The 22,114-nt window shown below is 38.4% G+C and overlaps 1 protein-coding gene across 2 annotated transcripts in view; it reads left to right on the plus strand.

Annotated features, from left to right (window-relative positions):
- The window catches only part of SRBD1 (S1 RNA binding domain 1), a 188,374-nt gene that overhangs the window by 46,751 nt on the left and 119,509 nt on the right, over positions 1–22,114 (plus strand). The gene's annotated exons all lie outside the window — the stretch shown is intronic.

The raw sequence follows: 22,114 nt of genomic DNA on the forward strand, positions 1-22,114 counted from the left end.
TTACAGTGAATGTATGATGTCATTGAAACACCCTGGGCTAATTTAACATTGCTTTAATATGAATATCCCAAAGCAAGGTTATATCTCTGCTGTTGTGTCTTGGAAATCAGGGCAGTAAGAATTCTCAGATTACCTGATATTTGGGGCCAGTTTGGATTCAAATCTGGATCTATTATGACAGATGCTGAGCATATGTAACTGGGAAAAATATTTGGTATTGTGACAATTATACAACAATGAGGAATAGCAGAGAAGACAAGGAAAGATGCTGCATATTTTCAGAGCTTTTCATAAGATCCATGTATCTAAAATTAGGGTGATGGGGAGGTGGTGACAATAGGTTGTCTATCAGATTGATGAGAAATGCTTCAAGTTCTGCTTTAAGCAAGTGTTTTATAAATAAGTGCTTAGAAGTTTGCTTTCCATCAGTTAGCTGTCTATTGATGTAAGCTTCAATGTTATTTTCTTTTTCTTCAGCTTTACAGTGATATATTCTAGCTGAAGATGCAATTTGAATTTTGAGCCTGGTATTCAATTGCTGTTCTGCTGACTGTTAAATATATTGACTGGATATGCTCAGCCCTGTTACTGCCTACAACTAAACAGCAATATTTTTATGAGACAGAGTTTTTTTAAAAAGAAAATCAGTGGTATACACATGCTGTAAGCAATAAAAGAGCTATTATATTATCTTTCTAGCATTCAGTAAGAAAAAGAATGTAAAGAATGCAAAATGTGAAATGCATACTGCATATCTCAGAAAAATTTAAGCACTACAATTTAAAAATTAATGAAGCATACAAGAATTACTATAAATATATCTATATAAACACACAGACACATAGACACAGACAGACACACACACACACATATATGTTTTCGTAGGTTTTCATGGGTATAAGTATGTAGGTCTTGGCATATTCGGGTCTTTTCCCATGTAAGGTTGAGAGTATCTTGGCGACGTTTCAAATTTTGCTGATTTTATCTGTGGTGTCTTTAATGTACGGGAGGAGGGCAATGCCGTTGTCTTGTTCTGTGTCTTGGTTCTTGGGCGGTGTCCAAAGAAACACAATTACCAACCTAATCCAAAGGGAGACACCGCCCAAGAACCAAGACATAGAACAAGACAATGGCATCGCCCTCCTCCTGTACATCAAAGCACCACAGGTAAAGTCAGCAAAATTCTCCACAAACACAACATCAAGACAGCCTTCTGCACAGACCAAAAAATAGCCAACATCTTAAGAAACCCCAAAGACAAGATTCATCTAGAAAACCAAGGAGTCTATGAAATACCATGCAAAATCTGCCCAGCCACATATATTGGACAAACTAATAGGAGAAGAAATGCACGCATCGCAGAACACAAGAACGCAGTCAGAAAAGAAGGAAAAAACCACCTCCCTTTTCCAGCACCTTAAAACCACAGGACATGAAATTGATTTTGAAGGAACCAAATTAAACTCCGAAACTGAACACTATAACAAGACAATAATTATGGAAGCCATCGAAATAGAGAAATACCCCCACAACATGAACAAACGGGGCTACAACTCCCGCATACCAGACATCTGGAAACTAGCCTTAGTCAACAAACGAGTCCCAGCCACGAAAATTGACATCAGACCCAGGATAACACACAATGCCACCACCAATCATCCTCACCAGATTCAAACCCAAACCCATCCCACAGACGAAACACAACCACCATCCAGAGGCCACACCATGCTGACACCACTGGCTGCTGTTCCCCCCTCCGATCCCCACACAAAGCAAGCTGACACACACCAGGAACACATGACAAGACCTCAGATTCGGAGCCAAACCAAAACCCGGGATGCTGCATCACAGCAATCTGCTCACATCACAGAACTCCAGAGGCCACAACACCAAATCTCAGGAACAAAAGACTAGGACCACACCCACACAGGATGCTATCAAACAGCGACCAATCTGCAAACACCCACTCCATCTACCAATCAAGATGCAACCATACAGCCAACCAACCCGCTCACAGCAACACTCCCCACCTCCCCACCAGTATTTATAGAGAGACAGCAGCTCTGACCACGCTTTGCTCGCACAAGCACGAAGCCAAAACCACCAGCCTGAAGATGATGAGTGAGACCTCGTCGAAACGTTGCCAAGATACTCTCAACCTTACACGGGAAAAGACCCGAAAATGCCAAGACCTACATATACACACACCCACACAGGATGCTATCAAACAGCGACCAATCTGCAAACACCCACTCCATCTACCAATCAAGTTATTAAGTTAATAACCAACTTCCCTTCCTGGATGTCTTAGTCTACAGAAAACCCAATGGCTCCCTAGGACACACCATCTACCAGAAGAAAACACACACAAACCGCTATCTGCACGCACTCTCACACCACCACCCAGCACAGATCAACTCCGTAGCCAAGACACTCATCTCCAGAACAAAATGCTTAGCTGATGAACAACACCTAAAACCCGAACTAGACACTCTCACTAACGTACTAACATCCAATGGATTCCAAACAAATAAGATTACCAAGCTAATCCAAAAAGAACCCCCCACTAAAATCCAAGACAGAGAACAAGAAAACGGCACAGCCCTCCTCCCATATATAAAAGGCACCACAGACAGAATCAGCAAGATCCTCCACAAACACAACATCAAGACAGCATTCTGCACAAACAGAAAAATATCCACCATCCTAAGAAACCCCAAAGACAAAATTGAGTTAGAAAATCAAGGAGTATATGAAATCCCATGCACCGCCTGCCCCACCACATACATTGGACAAACCAACAGAAGAATAAGTGCACGCATTGAAGAACACAAGAACTCATTCAAAAAAGAGGAACCAACTTCTTCCCTGGTCCAACACTTTAAAGTCACAGGACATGATATTGACTTTAAAAAGACCAGAACTATCGCCAAAACTGAACACTTTAACAACAGAATAATCAGAGAAGCCATTGAGATAGAAAAACGCCCACACAGCATGAACAAACGAGATGACACCTCCCGCCTACCAGCCATTTGGAAACCCGCCCTTATTGACAAACGAGTCCCTAACACGAGGAATGACACCAGACCCACACTCACAAGGTCCACACAGGATGTCACCACCGCACATCCACCCAGAAAGCAGACCCAAACCCACACTGATCATGAAGCACGACCAAGGACCAGAAGCCAGACCGCAGCTGCAACATTAGCCATTTCAAACCCCTCCAATCCATTCATGCAGCAGACTGACACCCACTATGAAGATGTAGCACGACCACAAAGCCAAACAACAGCTATGCAGCTCACCAGCTCAAATCCCCCTGCAGCACAGACTAGACTGAGCACAACCAAGCCCCCACCAACACAGGACACACCCCCAGCCAATCAGAGCACAGAAAACCCCATCCAATCAGAGCACAGCCAAGCTCCCACCCAATCAGTTCAAACCCCACTAGCAGTTAAAAGGAAGAAACAGCTGCGATCACACATTGCTCCCAGAAGCACGAAGCTGAAGCCTGAAGATGATGAGTGAGACCTCGTCAAACGTTGCCAAGATACTCTCAACCTTACACGGGAGAAAACCCGAACAACCAAAGACCTACATATACACACACACACACAGGATGCTATCAAACAGCGACCAATCTGCAAACACCCACTCCATCTACCAATCAAGATGCAACCAACTTCCTTCCTGGATGTCTTAGTCTACAGAAAACCCAATGGCTCCCTAGGACACACCATCTACCAGAAGAAAACACACACAAACCGCTATCTGCACGCACTCTCACACCACCACCCAGCACAGATCAACTCCGTAGCCAAGACACTCATCTCCAGAACAAAATGCTTAGCTGATGAACAACACCTAAAACCCGAACTAGACACTCTCACTAACGTACTAACATCCAATGGATTCCAAACAAATAAGATTACCAAGCTAATCCAAAAGAACCCCCCACTAAAATCCAAGACAGAGAACAAGAAAACGGCACAGCCCTCCTCCCATATATAAAAGGCACCACAGACAGAATCAGCAAGATCCTCCACAAACACAACATCAAGACAGCATTCTGCACAAACAGAAAAATATCCACCATCCTAAGAAACCCCAAAGACAAAATTGAGTTAGAAAATCAAGGAGTATATGAAATCCCATGCACCGCCTGCCCCACCACATACATTGGACAAACCAACAGAAGAATAAGTGCACGCATTGAAGAACACAAGAACTCATTCAAAAAAGAGGAACCAACTTCTTCCCTGGTCCAACACTTTAAAGTCACAGGACATGATATTGACTTTTAAAAGACCAGAACTATCGCCAAAACTGAACACTTTAACAACAGAATAATCAGAGAAGCCATTGAGATAGAAAAACGCCCACACAGCATGAACAAACGAGATGACACCTCCCGCCTACCAGCCATTTGGAAACCCGCCCTTATTGACAAACGAGTCCCTAACACGAGGAATGACACCAGACCCACACTCACAAGGTCCACACAGGATGTCACCACCGCACATCCACCCAGAAAGCAGACCCAAACCCACACTGATCATGAAGCACGACCAAGGACCAGAAGCCAGACCGCAGCTGCAACATTAGCCATTTCAAACCCCTCCAATCCATTCATGCAGCAGACTGACACCCACTATGAAGATGTAGCACGACCACAAAGCCAAACAACAGCTATGCAGCTCACCAGCTCAAATCCCCCTGCAGCACAGACTAGACTGAGCACAACCAAGCCCCCACCAACACAGGACACACCCCCAGCCAATCAGAGCACAGAAAACCCCATCCAATCAGAGCACAGCCAAGCTCCCACCCAATCAGTTCAAACCCCACTAGCAGTTAAAAGGAAGAAACAGCTGCGATCACACATTGCTCCCAGAAGCACGAAGCTGAAGCCTGAAGATGATGAATGAGACCTCGTCGAAACGTCGCCAAGACACTTCCAATCTTACACGGGAGAAAACCCGAACAACCAAAGACCTATATACAAACACCCGTGAAAACCTCAGAAAACAAATATATATATATATATATATATATATATATATATATATATATATATATATATATATATATATATATATATAATTTTTATTTTATTTTATTAAATTTCTATACCGCCCTTCTCCCGAAGGACTCAGGGCGGTGTACAGCCAAAATAAAACACAGAATATATACAATTAAAAGAATTTAAAAAGAACTATTACTGTGCGGCCGATTATTAAAACATTTAAAAATTTAAAATATTATTAAAACCCCAATTTAAAAACAACTATTTATGCCAGTCCTGCTTGAATGAATAAATGTGTTTTAAGCTCACGACGAAAGGTCCGAAGATCAGGCACTTGATGTAAGCCATATATATAGAAACGCATGGGAGCACCTATGCAGCACCTAAACAATGGTGCTTTTTCCTGGCTGGTATGGTTCCTTAGGAAATTGTCCCTATGTGTATAGGCAGAGCCACTTAGTTTTGCTGATAAAAATGTGCAAGTGGAGACAGCCAGGAGCAACATTCAAACCAGCCTGAAAAAAAGACACTTCTTCACATTACAGATTTCCTCTTTCAAAGGATTCACATAGCCCTACTAAATATCACATTTTAAAGTTATAACACCAAAACTTTATTTCACAGATTCTTTTGGAAGAAGCATTGCCAGAACCAGCTTTGTTATGATAACAGCGTCTGGCCCCAACTGATTTAACAGGTTCTGAGATTTGCTCTTTTCAGATATGTATTTGTACAGCAACCAGTGTGCCATTCTGACACGGCCACATACTGCTGGTGGTTTTTCTGCCTCTGAGCACCACATGTGAAGCTAATGCTCTGTGACACCTGCCATTTGCACCCCTTTCTTACAAGATGAAGACAGATATCTGACCGTTCTTCTCTTTACAAATACATGCTGAGGGCATGGTTCATAGATGAATGGATAAAGGATTCCAGTGTCACAGTTACACAGTTTGTTTTTATGTGGTAGAGCTGAAGAACTTATGGGAGAGGTTCAGTTTGATAGTAGTACTAAAATTGTTCTGCTGTTTCCACTTATTTGTCTGAGAATAAATAATTAACAGTGTGAAAACTGTTGCTTTATTACACTGTTTCTTAAAAGAAGAATGGAGTCAATGAAATCCTGTAATGTTTTTGTAATACTCATGTTACAACTTAATAAGCTGAATATTATGAATGAGCTTTTTATTAGACCTTGCAGTTCCTTTCCTCTTTTCTTCAAAGAGAGGTCAAAAATAAAATCGAATAGCTTCTGTCGTGTCTTGAAATTAAAATATTGTGGCTGACCTATTTTTGAGGAAGAGAAAAATTATGGTTAACTAAAAGCTTCAATTTCATTTTTAATAATGACCCATATGAAAAGAATAGCAATGAATTTGGAGACTTGAAGAAATGAATTCATATCTCAGTTTGTTAAGGCAAAATATTATTTTTTGAGCTGAAAATTATCTCTGTAGTATAAAGTGCCCATTGTGCTTTCTCTCACGCCTGGAAGAGAGGAAAAACTGATTTCACTCTGGCTGCAGTCTCGCATGAATGTTACTGGTTAACAATCAGTGAACTATTAAAACAAAAACATACAATGTCAGCATCACTCATTCTGTAAATTTATGCTTTGTACATAACAAGAATTTGAAAACTGCTTGACAGTTGCTATGGCTTCTTTAACACTTAAAAGCAACAGATCAATTATGCAGGGCATATTTTAGACCTGCAGAGCAAGCTTGCTATTCCTCTTGGTGCAATGAAGAGAGATAATGCAAATCCTTGTGAAGGACTGCAGCTTGTTTATTGTTTCTTTAAGCCAATGATGGTTCAAATATTTAAATTTTGTTTTTGTTGTTGTTATTTGTCTTGGGGTTTTTTTATATTGTTAATTGCTTTTCTTTCTGTTTCTTTTCAGAAAGCCTGTTGTATCTGAATATACTATTTTATTTGTTTAATGTTATATTGGAAGATGGTTTGCTTATTATACATTATAGAATCATTGAATCATAAAGTATAGAACAGGGGTCTGCAACCTTGTCAACTTTAAGACTTGTGGATTTCAACTCCCAGAATCCCTCAGCCAGCAAAGCAAAGCTGGCTGAGGAATTCTAGGAGTTGAAGTCCACAAGTCTTAAAGTTGACGAGGTTGGAGACCCCTGGTATAGAAGGTACCTTGGAGGTTTTCTAGCCCTGCCCTGAGCAGGAATTAGACCATCCTAGACAAATGTCTATAAAACCTTTCTTTGAAAACTTGGGTGATTAAGCATCCACTATTCCAGGAGGCAAGTATTTTGCTGCTAAACAGTTTATTTTGATCAATTATTACTTAGTTTAAATTAACTACTTATTTAATGCTCAGATCTTTCTTTGAAAAGCTTCCAGACTTGCCCTAGTTGTCCAGGCCTTGTCCAGTTCTTTTTTTTTTTTTAATTTGAATTTATATCCCGCCCTTCTCCGAAGACTCAGGACGGCTTACATTGTGTTAAGCAATAGTCTTCATCCATTTGTATATTATATACAAAGTCAACTTTTATTGCCCCCAACAATCTGGGTCCTCATTTTACCTACCTTATAAAGGATGGAAGGCTGAGTCAACCTTGGGCCTGGTGGGACTTGAACTTGCAATAATTGCAAGCAGCTGTGTTAATAACAGACTGCTTAGTCTGTTGAGCCACCAGAGGCCCTTAGGCTGAGGCTTTACAGAGAATGAATCCATATCTTCTCTGTGAGAAGCACTAGAAGATTGTGATCATATCTGTCCTTAGACTTCTCTTTTTTTAGGCTAAACATATCCAGTTTCTTTAATTATTTTTCATAAGATTTTACCTCCAAGCTGTTTACCATCTCTTTGCTCTTCTTTTTCCTGTTCCTTGGCATTTTTCGTATGTTGTGGCAACCAAAACTACACACAGTATTCCGGGTATAATCTGACCAATGCAGTATAGAGCAGAACTGTCATTTCCTACGATCTGAACCTTATACTTCTATTGATTTAGCTCAAATTGCATTTTGTTCTGTTGGCAGCTGTAGTGTACTGCTGGCTCATGTTTAATACTATGTAGTCTACAAGGATACTAGATCCTTCTCACAAATCCAACTAAACCAGCTGCTTATTTTATACATGTACAACTGATTTTCCCTACCTAGGTGCAGAAATCTACATTACTTGTTACTAAACTGCATTTTCTTGGATAAAGTCCATTGTACAAGCCTATCAAGAGCACTTGCAACCCAGATCCTATCTTTGGAGGTTTTAACAATCACCACACACACCCAACTTACTTTCATCTGCAAATTTATTGAGCATCTTTTCTATCCTCTCATACAAGTCATGTTTAAACATGTTGAAAGTTCTGGACAGAATTTTCAGGTACCCCACTTCATATCTCTGTGTAGACATCCATTAAGTCCCATGCACTATTGATGGATTTTTTTGATAAGAACTTGAATATTTTCTTGCCTAAACTGAACACTGTCTAATATAGGAGTCTCCAACCTTGGTCCCTTTAAGACTTGTGGACTTCAACTCCCAAAGTTCTGGGAGTTGAAGTTCACAAGTCTTAAAGGGACCAAGGTTGGAGACCCCTGGTCTAATACATTATTATTCCTTGTAGGACCAGAAATAATAAGTAAGGGTATTAGAAAAAAAATCATTCTGTAGTTTCTGAGCTACAGCCTAACCAGCATGGTTGGAAAGTCAATTTGCCTGGTTCTCTTTTGGTAATACGATGCTTTTTTATCCCCACTCTGACCATTTAGTGGGATTTGGAAGTTGGATTGTAGTTAGCAAACTTAGTGTTTAATAATGCGGGGTGCTTGCTTTGGCAGCACATATACCAATAATGTGGGGAGCAGTATATTCTCATAACTAAGCAGGACCAAGACAAAGAAGAGTTTAAAAAATATTTTCATGTTGGTTTAATTAAATTTTAAACAATGAAAATAGATATGTTATGTATACAGTTTAAGTCAGTAAAATATTTTGACATTTTGTGACCTTAATTATTATTTTTGCAAAGACTTTTGCTTGTTTTTAAACTAGCCTTCTATAGAAAGGTGAAAATTCATTTTGGAACCTACTACCACATGGGTGGTGGTGTGCTTTGTTTCTGTATATGGCATATATATATCTATTATATCATGACCCACCATTACATTAATCTAGCCATTGTTCAAATGTTAAAATCAAATAGTGATAACAGTATTGATATAAATTCATGACATAACAGTTTTCAACTTTTGATTTAAAATATAATCGAAGAACTACTATAGATTGGCCATCACCCCATCTTTCTATTATTTGATAAAGGCTAAGATATACCTAGTTGGATTTTTCTCCATCACCTCCTCTGAAGCAGTTAATTTTTCGGTGGAAATAAAAAGGAATCAAATGTTATTTGTGATTCTTAGATATAGCAAAGACGTAAGAGATTTGTTTCCATCAGTGAGTACAAATGTTGTTGATACATTATGTGCATGTTATTATTTACAGTAAATATGCAAGCTGAATTTGAGCTACATATATCATTACTTATAGAATTTTTCATTTTTTTTCCAATTGATAAATTTATTGCTTTAAGTGGCTTACTTGGACTGAGAATCCAGATGTTGACTGCAATTTAGATCAACCTCAATCATCATGACCAATGAGCAGAGATAATAAGAATTATAGAGTCAAACTTTTGGCAGGCTAAATGTGGTAAAGCTTGCTATGGAGATTCGTTGCTGCATTGTTTCTATGATGTATTGCCTTAAATCTTTTGTTCCTCCATAGTAAGCTGATCCCTATGTCAACTTTGAACATTTATCCTTCCTTGATCTCCTCAAAGTAGAACAAGTTTATTTCAAAGTTAGTGTCAAGCAGGGGTGAAATGCTACCTGTTCGGACCGGTTCAGTAGGAATCACTGGCTGGCCACGCCCCTAAACCAGTCTGTGGACCGCAGTCCTGCCATGCTTCCCTGCCTTCCACATGGCCTTCCCTGTGTCCCGGTGGCCAGTTTGCAAAGGCAGGCAAGTGAAAGGCCCTGTGGAAGGCAGGCAAGCATGGCAGGGCTGCGGAGAAGGGAGCCAGCAGCCTATTCCCTTCCTCCAGCCCTGCCATGCTTGCCTGCCTTCCGCGCTGCCTTCCTGGCATCCCGGTGGCCAGCTTGTGAAAGCAAGCAAGCAGAAAGCCACGTGGATGGCAGGCAAGCATGGCAGGGCTGTGGGAAAGGGAGCTAGCAGCCTACTCCCTTCCCCGCAGCCCTTCCATGCTTGCTTTCCTTCCGCGCTGCCTTTCTGGCGGCCTCCCACACCTGCTTGCCTTCTGAGGTCGGCATCCAGCCCGGCACAGCCAGTGGGTGGGTGGGTGGCCCTTGTTGGAGATGCCACCGCTGTGCTACCCCGGGACATGTGCAGCAGCCCCTCCACCACGATGCTGCCGCCCCTCTCAGCCCTGGAGCAGCAGCTGCATCTCCACCAAGGGCTGCCTGCCGTCAGCCTTACAAATGTGCTGGCCCCTTTGGGCATGCTGAATATGCTGGTGGAGGATCTAGTAGGTAAAGCCGACGCTGGCGGTGGGGTGTGGGGAGAGAGATCCACTGTGCTCAGCTACTTGGAACATGGTGAGGCTGCTCGCCTTTTGGGCCTGGCGCACTTTTGGGCCTGGTGCACTTGGCTTCCACAGGGCCTTTGGCCACCTGCCGCCTGCTTGCCTTCCCCTCTGCCTTGGGTCCTGCCTGCCCTACTGAAGCACCACTGCACTGCCACCATTTGCTTACTTCCTTCTCCCTCCGCAAAATGAAAGTGAACGGTGGTGGGGTTCCTTCAGGAGATTGCTTCGGGAAGGCGGATGTCTGCAGCCAGGATGGGAGGGAGGTTGGCGAGAACAGTGGTGGCACCACCACTGTTCTTGCCAACCTCCCTCCCATCCTGGCAACAATTTTTAGATTTTACCACTGGTGTCAAGAATTGATGTTTTTCTCCCATGATGAAAATAAATGCATGTTTTTATGTTGTTGGCCTTCTTTCAAGGAATGAAATGAGGCTGTTATCATTGTGGATAGAAAGGTTCAGGAAAAGCAGGAAAGTTTACCAAAGATTTTGACAGCTGGGTGGAAAGCGGGGAAGAGAAGGAGTTGGAAGATTGGATTGCCAGTAGGGTGTGTCACATAGAAGCATTTGACAATGGCTGAGGAAGAACACAGGGGGAACCTGGTAGGCCAGGTGAATGCAGGGAGTGACTGAGAGAGAAGATGACGTTTATTTATTTATTTATTTATTTATTTATTTATTTTGTCACAACAGTATATATAAGCATAAGCATGAAAATAACTATATAATATATAAGCATATATATAAGCATAAGTATGTAATAACTATATTAATTGGATATAATGAAAGGGAACAATAGGACAGGAATGGTAGGCACATTTGTGCTCTTATGCACGCCCCTTACAGTCCTCTTAGGAATGGGTTGAGGTCAATAGTAGACAGTTTTTGGTTAAAGCTTTGTGGATTTTGAGAAGAGACCACAGAGTCAGGTAGTGTGTTCTAAGCATTAATAACTCTGTTACAGAAGTCATATTTTCTGCAATCAAGATTGAAGCGGTTAATATTAAGTTTAAATTTATTGTTTGCTCTTGTATTGTTGTGATTGAAGGTGAAGTAGTCTTCAACAGGAAGGACATTGCAATAGATGATTCTATGAGTTAAACACAGGTCCTGTCGAAGGCGGCGGAGTTCTAAGTTTTCTAAACCCAAGATTTCAAGTCTGGTGGCATAAGGTATTTGGTTGTATTCAGAGGAATTGAGAACTCTTCTTGTAAAATATTTCTGGGCACGTTCAATTGTATTGATGTCTGAAATGTGGTATGGGTTCCAGACAGGCGAGCTGTCTGCTTAACCTTGCTTTACTCATTTTAACCAAATTCTGGTCTTTCTGAAACCTGGAACAACCAAAGCATTGGTCTCAGGAAACGGCTTCATAAAAATGTACAATTCACTTCTAACCTAAGCAATTCAGAGTTTCAATTCAGTTACAACATTTACAACAACATTTACAAAAACAAAAGCTGTTGCATTATATAAAGGTTGCCACCATTGTGAGTACTAGCATTGTGAAGTTTAAATAAATGGTTATTTTCTTTTCAATCATCTTGCAGAATCCTCGTTGAGAAAGACGGTACTAGAAAATCTGGGTTCTGGAGAAAGAAAAGATGTCCCAGGCATTCAGGGGTCAGTCATTCCCTACTCCCTGTGTCTAGTTCTATAGGTACAATGGCTTTCCGAGTCACTTTGGCTCAGCCTCCTTACAAGAATAAGCCATCTGAAAGGACCATGACATTAATAGGTCAGCTTGTTGAAATTGACATTTGTCATGATGTTCAGATGTGTGTTGGGCTGCTATTTTTTTAATCCAGTGCATTCTGAATTCTGATTGCATCTGATGGATTTTACCATACACACACTATGTTTTAATTTATGGTGAAAGCTTTATCATCTTCTATGCTTTGTGAGAATTGCTCACAATGTCAAGCAGCAGCATTAGAAATAAGCTCTGCGTTATTGCAGTTTTCATGTTGCTTTTGACGGAGGGTAATACTGAATATCTGTCCTCCTTTTGTGTATGCATGGCGATACACAGTTGCAAATGTGTGTTCTTTTCACTCACCTGCACAACATTTACAGGGCATAATCCTGGAAACATGTTTTTGCAAAGCGTTTGGATTGCTTTATGGGAAGAATAATGAAAAGTGATGAGTGAGCTCAAGTAGGGATTTAAATCCAGTTGAGCACTATACTGGGAGTACATTTGTTTCATAAGAGGGATTTTCTTTTTTTAATTTAAAGCTTTGAGAATCCACTCAGAGAAAAAAGATGAATGAGATGCAGTGATAGTTTGGCATATATGCACGGAGGATGGTTCTAAAATGGAGGCTGATTTTTGGCCAAGCAAATGTGCTTATTGGGGTAGCTGAAATAGATTGAAATGAGAAGTTCTATAGCAAAACACAGTAAAAGAGTAAGATGTTGGGGCACTAAAGGGATATCAAAATTCAGTATATGTGGTGTTTAATTTACCTTGTATATAAAAAGGATGTTGTTTCCACAATGATGACAATAAATGGAACTGAGTGCCTCTATTAGGACTGCTGTTGAAAACCACCTGGAAACTAAATCGATGCAGAATGCTGTAACCTGCTTGCTAGCAACCAGCATTCTGCAGGACAGTATATATACTGCAGGGTCTGACTGTAGTGTCAATTGGGAGGGGGGGTGAGTTTATTGGCTTTGTCTTAATTCCTGGCAATTGCCTGGACAAATCTCTGCATTTTTCTTGACAAAGTTTTTGGAAATTGCCATTGACTTTTTCCTAGGGTTGAGAGAGAGCAACTGGCCTAAAGTCTTTCAGCTGGCTTTGTGCCTAAGGAGGGACTAGAACTCACAATCTTCTGATTTCTGTCCAGTGCCTTAAACCAGAATTCCCCAATCATTCCAGCTTTATGAACTGGCGGGAGTGGGGAAAGAGGGGATGGTTTTGTGTAAGTGGCCAGCAAGCGTGTGCAGGCACAGCTCCATTTGCATGAGCAGCGGGCATGCGCATCTGCTGCTTGTGCAAATGAGGATGGGTGAGTGCATGAACGCACTCACTTGCTGCTTCTGCACCTGGTCTGAAGAGCTCCTGGCCCAATAATGGGCTGTGGCTTGGTAGTTGGGGACCCCTGCCTTAAAGCATAATGCTGTCTCTCTGTTTACTGAGTATAATTATATTATTGGCATTAACTTTTGTAATTCTTTAGGAACCAGTTCCTTGTTATCTGAATGGTTCTCTTCTCCAATTCTTCTCCAAATGCAGAGCTTGCTTATGCTCTGCATTTATCCCATGAAAGATACTTCAGATTTAATCTCCATGGGATGGCAGAAGAGTGGGACCCTCATAGTGCTTTCTTGGTAGCAGCAATTTTGGAGAATGGCTTGCTTCTTGGGGTGCTGATGAGATATTGCATTCAGTTTTGGTCGCCACGATGTAAAAAAGATGTTGAGACTCTAGAAAGAGTGCAGAGAAGAGCAACAAAGAAGATAAGGGGACTGGAGGCTAAAACATATGAAGAACAGTTGCAGGAACTCGGTATGTCTAGTTTAATGAAAAGAAAGACTGGGGAGACATGATAGCAGTGTTCCAATATCTCAAGAGTTGCCACAAAGAAGGAGGAGTCAAACTATTCTCCAAAGCACCTGAGGGTAGAACAAGAAGCAATGGGTGGAAACTAATCAAGGAGAAATGTAACTTAGACCTAAGGAGAAATTTCCTGACAGTAACAACAATTAATCAGTGGAACAACTTGCCTGCAGAAGTTGTGAATGCTCCAACACTGGAAATTTTTAAGAAAATGTTGGAGAACCATTTGTCTGAAATGGTGTAGAGTTTCCTGCCTGGGCAGGGGGTTGGACTAGAAGACCTCCAAAGTCCCTTCCAACTCTGTTGTTATTATTATATAAAATCCATTGCTGACTTTTAGGAAGATTATGAAGATGGTGCTTCTTTGCTGAGCATTTAGAACTTTCTTAACTGATTATGGGTTTGCTTGTTTCATGAGGTTGTTATTTTGGTCCATTGCACTGTGAGCCAGATGTGTAGACTGGCTTTGGCATCCATCAGTTGAGTCCTTTACAAGGATCTGGGATAGGCAGATGTTGTTTGGTGTAAAGTTCCCTTTTGCAATTTGATTGATGGTGATATTGTCAATGCTATTGATGTTTGAGTGATGCTCCAGATATCTGGGGATTGCAAGGCATCTATCACTATTGGTACTATATATTTTTTCTTTTGCCACAGTCCAATTCTATTTGGAAGTTTTCATATTTTGTGTTTCAGTTCTTTCTCTTCTCTTCTTTTTTATTTTTCTTCTCAACAATTACATCTGAGATGTTATGTGGCAGGTTTTTTATCTGTTTGAATCCTAAAATCCTTTAGTTTAAATTTAAACCAGCTTAAATTTAGTATCTTTATTTGCTATTACATTGTCTATTTTGTGGTCCCACCAGCTCTTGTTTGCAGGCAAATGGTATTTCTTGCAAATATTCCAATCTCCTTTGTTGCTACTTTGTCATGCTGTTGTGTGTAGTAGTCTGTGTAATCTTCTTGCAGCAGCTTACCAGGTGGTCCACTGTTTCTTCAGCTTCTTTGCAGAGGTGGCATTTGCTGTTTGCTGCTGCCTTCTCAATTCTGGCTTTGTTCTTAAAGCTTGTTCTTGTGCAGCCAAAATTAGCTCCTCTGTCTTTTTCTTCAAATTTCAGCCTTTACCTTTTAGCCTTTACCAGATCTTCTTGTTATCTGCTTGCCTATTTTTTATGTATTTTTATATATTGGCATGCAATAATAATACTTTGCCTTGCTATGTCTCTGTTCTATTCTTCATTTGATCTTTCTTGTACACTAGTTTGGTTTCTCCATTATTCAGTAATCCTTCATGGTATGCTAGCTGCAGTGCATCTTTTTCATCATCCTTCATATATTCTTCCAATGCCCTTCTTTCTTCTTCAGCTATCTGGTTCATCTGCAAAATACCAACCTATTTTCTCCACTGAGTTTAGACTTTAAGATTTTCTTCACTCTCATGATATATTTACTTCTAACCTTCTTGGTGCAGTGGTTATAATGCAGCATTGCAGGCTAACTCTGCCACAGCCAGGAGTTCAATCCTGACCAGCTCAAGATTGACTTAGCCTTCCATCTCTCTGCGGTCGGTAAAATGAAGATTCAGATTGTTGGGGGCAACGTGCTGATTCTTTAAAAACGTTTAGAGAAAGCGCTAAAGCACTATGAAGTAGTAAATGAGTCTAACTTATATACCTATAAGCTATTGCTATTACTATTCTTCTTGAATTCAGTGTTTTTGATGGTGTCTTCCCGATTATTGCTGATATTTCCAAAGGATATCTTGGTTCCGTTCAGTTTTCACTGTTTTTCCTTGGTTGATTATAAGGATAGCCCGTTTTTTTTCAGTCCAAACTCCTTTGAATATTTTGTCTGTATGTCCAGTTTTGAACAGCAACTCCCTTTTGGATGGTATTTTCCCATAAAGCTCTTCCATGTAAAGGATGTGAGATAGGCTGAGATAGTTTTTGATGTTTAATAGCTGACCTTTCAGCATTGTTGATAGAGGAATCAGTGCAATGTCAACTAGTAATGGTGAGAGTGAGTCTGAAAAGTTTATGTACATTAATTAATTAAATTATGGTTTCATTAAAAAGTATTCAGCATTTGAATGGGTGCAAATTAGAACCAAAAATTACAGACAAAAATGTAGATGGGGGTACAAGTTAATCTAAAATAGGATGTCCACTTTTAGCAAAGCATACTTTAAAATTACATCGGTAGCTAGAAATAAGATTTATACAAATGATGATAAAACATAGTATTTTGCTGCAACATACAAATATGGACATTGAGCTGCATTCTTTATGGAATATAAAATTGTATTTATAAAATAAAAGGTTGTTTTGATACCATTCCTGTATATGGAAAATATTTTTAAAGCAATGAAAGTGATATTAATGATTTTGAGTAATAAATTTAGCTTAAAAGCAGTTTGATGGAGAGTAAACTGCATTAGTTTGATAGTTCATGTATTTATAAGCCAATTTGTCCAATGTCCAAATACTGAAGCACTCGTATTTTTGCAGTATTGTAGATAGTCACCAGATGGTGCCAAAACAACACTTTTAGACATCTAAGCTTTGACATAACCATTTATTTTTCTTTAGTTTATACCAGTGTTCTTTGATTTAGCTTCTTTATGCTTTATTCAAAAGGAAATTCTGTGTCGGTATTTGAATGAAATTTGGTACAACGTGAAAATACAATTTTGAACTCTTGTGTAGGTAACAAGTCAACTGATGCAGATGACACCATATATAAAGTATTTCAAGTAAAGTTATCTTACACTGAATAGCCTTAATTGAATTGTATTTGGGATTGCATCCATATTATCAGAAAATTATTTAGGATGGAAAGACTGTTTATCCTTTTCACTGCTTCAGTTATACTTCTCAAAGGCACCTGTATTTGTGGGTAACAAACTAAATGTTTATTCTTTAAAGAAAAATACAAAGGCTCCAATATTGTTGTATGGGTGTAATAATTTTGTATGTTTGGAATATATTTTAAGAAGAAAGCAGGAAGAACAAATTGCCTTAATACACACTGAATGAAATCCAATATCACATTAGAGTTCTGGACATGATTTTTTCTTCTCCCAGTTTTCCTTAAATCCTGGTCCTTTGCTCTGAAGGATTCATAGAGAAAGTAGACAGTACAGTTACAATAATGTGTAATAACTTTTTATTTTGCGTTTATGTAGTCCAGTTACTATGTCACCCAGATGTGTGATGATCTTTATAGAGAACATATTGATTACATTTTTCTCACTACTGTTACAAAATATATCTCACACAGGAAAGTTACAGCTAACAAATAGCTTTTTATTTTCTTTTTCCCCTTTCTTTAAGCAAACATAGCTTTGATTTCCATACAAATGAATTTCTAGATCAGTAGGAAACTTTTTTTGTAAAATGTTTTTTCAAAGCTATTTTAATTCCTTAGATCAATTTTTAACGCCACATATTTTGTCATTTGAGGTCATGTCTGAGAGAGCAAACCCAGCAAATATATGCATTAGTTGTTATCCAAACTTTTCAATGGGACACTAGCTTTAGATTTTGTTTACAAAATTCTCAACTAGCATGGCCTTTGAATAATAATTTTGAATAACTTTTATGTAATACAGAACTTATTTATTCCATACAGTGGAACTGGTTCCAATAAATATTTTCTACTTCACCTGTTTTATATATTTTCACTTTGTTTAACTATGAGTAAGATATACAAAGAATGTCAAATTCATCCTCAATTCTTTGCCATTTTTAAACAGATTAAAATCTAGATAATACACACTTTTTTCTTGTATTATTCCTAAAAATTTATTTAAAATCATTGTCTTTCACTTATTGAACTTTAAAGTTAAAATATATGGATTGCATAAATTCTAGAAACCTGAATTTGTTTTTCAAAATTCTCTTAAAAGTCTAAGCTGTTTATTATTGTTTGTTTATCACTTGCATTGATCTGTTAATATGTGAAATGCTTTACTTTTATCTCATTCCAATGATCTGCAGTATCATCTTTATTGGTATCTCTCTGCTGGTGGGGGGTGGGGGGCGGAGCGGGGCAAGCCATATTCCAAATATAAGATTCTGTACTTGAATTTCTCAGACCAGATATATCGATAGCTCAATACAGAAAATCATCCTTTGCTTCCAGCAGTTTAATGCCTTGAACACAAAATCAATATTGCCTGATCATCTCTTCCCGCTGGAGAAGGAGAGCTTTCCACAGTGATTATAATAATTTAGTACAGATTCATCCTGCTCTTCCTCCAAACAGCTCTGATTATAAATCTGAGTTCTCCATGCCCTGCTTCCAATTAATCCCACTATCAAGTAGAACTGGATCAGGATGACCTAAAAGATGAGGATACATATGGATGGGGATTTGAACTAGGACTTGTGGTCCTAATTCAAAACTATTCAGTATCATGATTCCCCAGCTGGTTGTTCTCCAGATGTTAGAACCACAATTCTCAAAATTCCCAGCCTAGTTAGCCAATGGTATGTTTATTAAGAATTGGAAGAGTGATAATCCCAATAAACATGAAGGGATACAAGCTGAAGGAGAGTGCTCCGGAGACTGTCCCAAAGGTGCTTTGTCCAAAACGCAAGTGGACTTCCTTGGGTTTTTTCTCTGAAAACATTTCACTTATCATCCAAGAAGGTTCTTCAGTGTAGTTCAGAACTGAAGAAGCTTCTTGGATGATAAGTGAAATGTTTTCAAAGAAATACAAACAAATAAGAAAGTCCAGTTGCTTTTTGGAAAAAAGCACCTTTGGGATAACCAAGACCTGAATGATTGAGAATCTCCATAGACATTTTGCTCTGGAGATTGCTGCTTACTACTAATAATTTTTATTTTAATGTTCTGCAAAGTTTGTCATTTCATGATAAGGAATCAAAAATATGTACACCCTTTTAAATTCAGCAGCAAAGTATTCTTGTAATTTATCATAAGACTATATCTGCTCTTTGATACAGTCAGTTTTCCTGATCCTTTTCTTGATTCAAGTCAGTTCTTAATGTTTCTAATAACTTAGAGCCACAAGACATTTTTTTAGAAGAGATGGTATAATTTCCAGTTAGATTTAGTTGTATCCATTGAAAAAAAAATATCAAAATGTCTTAAGTCCCAAGTTTCATCCTTTCCATGTTTTATTCCACTTTAAGCATTACCCAGGATCAAAAGATTGCCATCTGTGACTGCTGGTATGTTGCTGGAAACATGTGTAATTGATAACTGTAATCAAGAATAGTTAGACCCTCCTTCTTTCTCCCACACCCATCCCTGCCTCAGTTCACATGGGCAGGGTTGCCTACGCGGCTTGGAAATAAATGGTGGTAAGCCAGTAAAATCTTGGCTAAGAGGGGATGAAATTAATACATTTATTTTTATAAACATGCCTGTTCACAGTATCATCCAGCTTCACAGGAGAGTTTTCAAATTTGTGCAGTAATAAATGTAATTATTTTGGGGCAGGGCATAATTTTCATCAACAATTATGAAAGTTCCTGCTCAGTATTATATTTATTTTTCCTGCTAGTCATTGGGTGAAATAATTAACATTTCAAGATTGTATTTGCTACCGTGTATTTTGATATACCAGTTGCATGTTGTGGATGTTTTGCAGAATACAATAACAATTGCATTTCTAGATTAGAGTATTTGAAAATAATTTACATTCTTTGCTTGAAAGTATGTTCCATTTGCATCTTGGACTGTTCTAATGTTTCACATTTTAAAAATTGGAAGATTCAATATGATGCAATTAGGAAACTTAACCTAAGTTTTATATAGATATATAATGGAAATATAAACAATGTGTATTTCCGTTTAAACAGTCCCCTGTTTTTCTATTTTCTAATTCTATTAATGTTTATCATGAAATTTAATTAATTTTCCATAAATAATAAAATAACATCCTTAGATTGAATAACTTAATTATGTAGATTTAGAATAACATGTCATCTTTATAAGTAAAGTGGCCTGGGCTTTTGTTTACTGGTTTTGTTTTGAATGTAAAGCATTCAGAACTAAGCACATCTGTGGAATAGTGACTTGAAGATAAAAGGACCTTCTGATTGTGAGGAATAGTGATTTGATTATTATTATTTTTTTGCTATTATGACAGAAAATGAATTAATCTGTGGATGCTCTTTTTATATGCTTTATTTAAAAGAAAGAATGCACTTTTGAAAGCATTATCAGTTGTTCAGAAATAATTGACAATACGCTGGGAGAAATTACTCGAAAGGTAATTCCTTTTAGACTTCCTAAAGAAAATATTAGGACAAATTTTCTGTGCAATGGTTTTAATAATGTCGTGTGGGCTCAATTAAAGTCCTTTTTATTCATCACAATTCAGCAAAACTAATCTGGGGTTTTAGCAGTCTAGAGTAATTTTAAATGTGATACTAGAAACTGCTTTTTGTAAATCATAGCACAGGATAGCTTGTAGAAAAAGGATTTTCTGAAACATAGTAAATGCTTTCATCAATGCTGATTTCATATTTTAATTAGCAACTTGGAAAGGCAAAAGCAAAACAGGCAATGTAAATTAATTAAATTAATGACAAATGGCTAATTATTTCAGTTACTTGTAAAAGGTAATTTTTCATGACATTTTTTTTACAAGAATAAAATGTAAGGTATAGCTGGGTTATATTTCTTGAGTATCTTCTTAAACAATCTTTGCTATTCAGAAGAGTTTCATACACACACAAAAACATACAAATTCTTTTTAAAAAAAAAACAATATTTCAGGTTTTTTTCATGCCTTACCTCTGTGATTTTTATATGACCCATGCATTTGTTTGGAGGCAGGATAAGCTTTTAATATTTATCCCTAAAATACTTCCAAATAAATGCTTCTTTATTAATAGAAGTAATTGTATGCAGGTTGCATTTTCAGTAAATGGATAAAATTGAATCCAATTGCCTCTGACCCATAGATCTTGAAGGGGCTGGTTCTTTTCTATGAACAGAAATGCCATTGTTTTCTTTCCCATGCATTCAGCCTGAAAGTTTGCACTAGTAGGTGAAAAGGAATTCATTTTCTCTGAGCCAATCCCCTCTTCTGAACTTCTGTTTCTTTTAAAGTAAGATTCAGTTCTGATCCTTATTTCAGTTCCCCTTTGCATCTGCCTCTGTCTAAAGCTTTAGAGGCATTTGAAAGCATCTCAGCAGCGGATAATTGATACTCCTGCCATGTAAGTTTTCATTTTGTGTTTGTAACTTCAGCTATTAAGGCTGGCCTTCAGTGATGCTGTGATTCGGATAGCTTTCAGAGGAGATTTGGTTAGCTTTTGAAGGAGATAGCGGTGGGGATTATTGCAGAGACCACGAAGAGGTAGTTGGTTTTATCCTAATTTAGGAAAGTCATGTTTAATTTTATATTGGGGAATGTTGTAACATAAATATAAGATACATTTGTATAACCTTGTTATGTGGATGCATACCGCCTGAGTGACAGGCGTGTTATTGCTGCAGATGAATAGCTGCTGTTAACACTAGAGTTACCTACAATTTCAAAACCATAGTTCAAAATTCTAAATGTATCAAATGGGAAACGCACTCATTAAATGTTCTGATGAAAAGGGACAATCACAGTCATGTCACAATCATGTCATATTGGCTTTTATACAATGGCCTAAATCAATAAAATAATACAATTTGAATTTTGTTAATGATTGCCTGCTGCTGTTTTGTTTTTTTATCTAAATATCTATATTTCTTTGATCTCTTTTACTTCAACTACAACAACATAGTTGATGTGTTCCAAATAAAATGTTCACTTACAAATAGTATAAGAGTTATGTAGCCCAAGATATTCCAAAACAGGATGTAGTGTTGTCAGGTTTATTCACAAATCTTACTGAAATACGATTATCTACACAAATGAAAGTATTCTAAACAGGTGGCATTCACATGAGTTTAGTGT

The sequence above is a fragment of the Ahaetulla prasina genome, chromosome 1 (genome assembly GCF_028640845.1).
Source record: "Ahaetulla prasina isolate Xishuangbanna chromosome 1, ASM2864084v1, whole genome shotgun sequence".
In the NCBI taxonomy this organism is placed as follows: domain Eukaryota; kingdom Metazoa; phylum Chordata; class Lepidosauria; order Squamata; family Colubridae; genus Ahaetulla; species Ahaetulla prasina.